Source organism: Elephantulus edwardii, unplaced genomic scaffold (assembly GCF_000299155.1).
Source record: "Elephantulus edwardii isolate Elephantulus edwardi_28Jun2011 unplaced genomic scaffold, EleEdw1.0 scaffold00039, whole genome shotgun sequence".
In the NCBI taxonomy this organism is placed as follows: Eukaryota; Metazoa; Chordata; class Mammalia; order Macroscelidea; family Macroscelididae; genus Elephantulus; species Elephantulus edwardii.
Window position 1 is genome coordinate 16,870,797 of NW_006399789.1, and position 3,943 is coordinate 16,874,739.

Consider the following 3,943-nt stretch of genomic DNA (forward strand, 5'->3'; position numbering starts at 1 on the left):
AAATATAATAGTATATGCATACACTGTGCCTTTCTATTATGCCTTTGTAATGCACAATAGCTTTACAAATCACTTTCAGGGTCTCTCAAATAGCTTTAACATATGTATTTTTTTTGTTTTTGTTTTTGTTTTTTACATATGTCTTATTGTTGTGTGTCATCAAGTCTCCACTCATAGCTGACACTCCAGCAGCTTTTCAGAGGCTTTAAATCACATAGAAGACTGACCATCTTTCTTACTTGTAGCAGCCGGTGGATTTGAACAACCTTCCTTACAGATGGCAGACCAACTTCCTACCAGTAGGCTACCAGAGCATCCTTTAACATAATTATTGTTGTTGTTATGTTCTGTTGAGTCAGAACCAACTCACAGCTACCGCTCCAGCAGTTTTTCAGAGGCTTTAAATCACCTAGAAGAAGACTGCCCATCTCTCTCCCTCGGAGTAGCTGGTGGATTCAAACAGCCTACTCTAATATTAAAGATCTAATTTTCTTTACTATTATTATTACTGCACTAATATGTTAAAAACTCTGGTGGCCTACAGGTAAGAAGTTACCCTGTCAACCCAAAGGCACATGGTTCTAATCCACTAGCTTTTCCACAGGAGAAGGATGGCAATCTCCTCTCATGCAATTATACTGTCTCTGAAAACCCACTGGAGGGTCAGTTATGAGTCAGTTCTGATTCCACCAAAAGTACACAAAAACAACAATTCTATTAAAGAGAGCTCTGGTAGTCTAGTGGTAAGAAATTGCCAACTCTAAGGCAGGTGGTTAGAATCCACCATCTGCTCCGAGGGAGAAAGACAGTGAGTGTTCTTCTCCTCTGAAAAGCCCCTGGAGGGTCAGTTATGAGTTGGGACTTCACAACATACAACAACAAGAAGTGTGTTAAAGCTTTTATGGACGATCACAAAATGCTCTGATGTGGTGTTAAAGAAGAGTATTTAATATCTCACGGACTGCCAAAAGATCAGACAGAAAAGCCTTGGAGAAGATGCAACCAGAATGCTCCCTGGAAGCAAGCATAGCAAAGATTCACCTCACATTCTCTGGGCATGTTGTTAGGAGACGCTATTACCAGAAAAGGGACATTAAGTTTGGAAAGATAGGAGAAGACGACCCGCAGTAAGCTGGACGGTGATTACAGCAAGGACCTCAAGTGTGTCGGGGATAAGGATGGCACAGGATAGGACAGGGTTCAGATATGCTGCTCACAGGGTCAGACACAATCACAGCCCGTAAGAACAATACCAATGCCCTGATGTGTGCTGCATAGTGCTTATTTGTTATCACAAATCATATCTCGAATTTTAATACAACAGGCTTTAATAGCAGTAGATCATATGTAAACCAGACATTCATAATCTGTAGATTGCCTCCACTAAAATTTAAAAATAGTATTTGTGCCCCCACCCCTGGACCACGCCCTCACCCCGGCTCCGCTCACTGCCCCTTTTGGATGGCCCCTGCCTTTTCCTCTCCACCAGTGCCCAACACCCATCCATCTCATGCTCTACCTCCTCCCTCCCTCATCTCCATCCCCCAAGCAGGCAGGCACCGCCCCAACCACGCACTGCTCCAACCCTTTGCTCAGGAGCCTCTAGGGCACATCCTTGCCCAACAGCCTCCTGGAACCCTCCCTGGTCCAGACAACCCAAGACTCTCAATTCTACATTCGCACCTCACTGTTGGCCCAACATCTGCTGCTCATCCATTGCCTACCAGCCAGTGGGAAAAAACAGGAGGTGCTACCTGGCTCACATCGCTGGACTTCAGTCGCCTCTCATATGAACAGAAACTCGTACCTGATGGGGCATCTCAACTGCCTCTGCTGAACTGACTGACAGCACAGAGGATAAGCCAGAGAGCTTGCTTCCACCACCACGGCGTGACAAGAGCCTCTCCTGCGGTTGGTGCTGCTCTCAGCCTGCAGCTTAGTAAATCCTTCTTTTAAGTCTAGAAGCTTTATTTTAGATTCTTTTAGATTTTGTGTGTTCGGGATCTTAACATTTGTGAGTACAGCTTTCAAATTATGTTTTTCACTGTCTTATTGTATGTAAAAACTTGCCAGGATTTTCCTCAAAGGAATCTCTGTATGTGCTTGGACTGCCAACTTTTAGTCTTGAGGAGGAAGGACAATCGAGGAAGCCATGACATTTGATCATCTAACGGAACAGGAGTAGGTATGCCAACAACCTACTGCAATGGGTCTCCATCACACAGCATTGTCAGAGTTAGCACCAAAGTAATCATTTGTTCTTCTCCAAAGAGAGATTCTGGGGTGATGAGATGCAGCTTGATGTTAGTGGTAGGTCAGATTTCATTCCACCCCACCACAACATGAACACCAAGGACACAGCACATCACCGCTGTGCAGGAGACCACCATCACTGGGAAGCCCCTTCTGGCCATCGTGCCGAAAGCATCAGTCAACCCATCCAACAGCTGAACTAGAACATCTTGAAAGCACAATGCATCGGAGGAAGGTGTTGCTCTTTTCTCAATTGTCATCCAGAATCTACAGATTATTTTCTGCGTTGCCTTCTGAAAAATTCCATGAAGGAGAATCCACATGCATGCTGCTCAGCAGTTCTTGCACAAAATGCTTTTGTGATGCTCGAATCAGGGTCCCATTACCTTCTAACCAGGCTCCGAGGGTTAGTGAATACATGAGTGGCTGCACGGGAAGGGTGGCCTCAGGGTCTTGGCCTGAAAAAAACGGCTGTCAGTGCCCAGGCCACTGGCTTTGCTCTTCTTGGCAACTGAAGGGTCAATACTGAAATGTGCTAACACCAGAGATCTCTCTATTTCTTCACCACTCGCTATTAATTCCCACAAGCAATCAGTTGAGACGACTGTAGTTAAGTCAATCAACATATAAGAGGGGCAATTTAGCAAAACAAGTGAGAAAGGCTTATTAAGACGGGTGGCCTATCTCTTCAAGTGTATCGCCATCAAGGACCAGGGTGTTGGTAAATCATACTTATTGCTACAGTTTACAGACAAGGTTTCAGCCTGTGCATGACCTTACTCTTGGTGTAGAGTCCAGTGCCTGAATGGAAAACAAAACTTCAGACATGGGACGCGGCAGGGCAAGAATTCTTTCAATCCACCACAAAGTCATATTACAGAGGTACAGCAGGGGTTTTACTAGTATTTGATATTACAAGGTGAGATACATTCAACAACCTGACAACCTGGGTAGAAGATGTCCAAGCGCATTCCAATTTCAACATGGCCATTATGCTTATTGAAGAAGCAGAAGGTGAAGCGTTTGCATAAGAGCATGGACTTAGCTTCATGGAAACTTCAGCCAAGACTGCTTCCAATGTAGAAGAGGCATTTGTAAATACAGCAAAAGAAATTGATGGAAAAAATCCACGAAGGCGTTTCTAACATTAATAATGAGGCAAATGGCATTAAAATTGGCCCTCAGCATGCTGTTACTAATGCAACACGAGCGGGCAGTCAGAGAGGCCAGCAGGCCAGGAGAGACTGCTTCTGAGTGCTTCTACCATCTCGCTGCCCACATGGGGCCTCCTCACGGTCTCCTCACTTGTTCTTTCACCCTCTCCTCCTGCTCAGCCAAGATGTGAAACTCTCTGAAATGACTTTATGTCACAGAAGACTTTACTCCTTTAAATTCTGTCTACCTTTGAATAAATGGTTAATGTTTACGAAGAAAAAAAAAGTAGTATTTGCAGCATCATGTGTCAGTTCAAGTTCTGGGGGAAGCAGATGTCAAGACATAATTAGAAATGTAAGAGACACCTGTGAAAGATACAGCGCAAACACACGTGAGCAGTCGGGAAAAGTCTTCAGACCGCCAGGCAGGCTTAATGTGAAAAGAAAGCCATAAGGAAGAGCATGGCATGGGGGACCTCAGATGAAACTGGCTCTGAGCACAACGTGACCAGGTCAACAGGGAGTCTCCAGCCAAA

The 3,943-nt window shown here is 44.8% G+C and overlaps 1 pseudogene; it reads left to right on the forward strand.

The window, feature by feature from the left end:
- Window positions 1–518: 518 nt before the first annotated feature.
- On the forward strand, window positions 519–3,507 carry LOC102843770 (annotated as a pseudogene).
- Window positions 3,508–3,943: the final 436 nt, after the last annotated feature.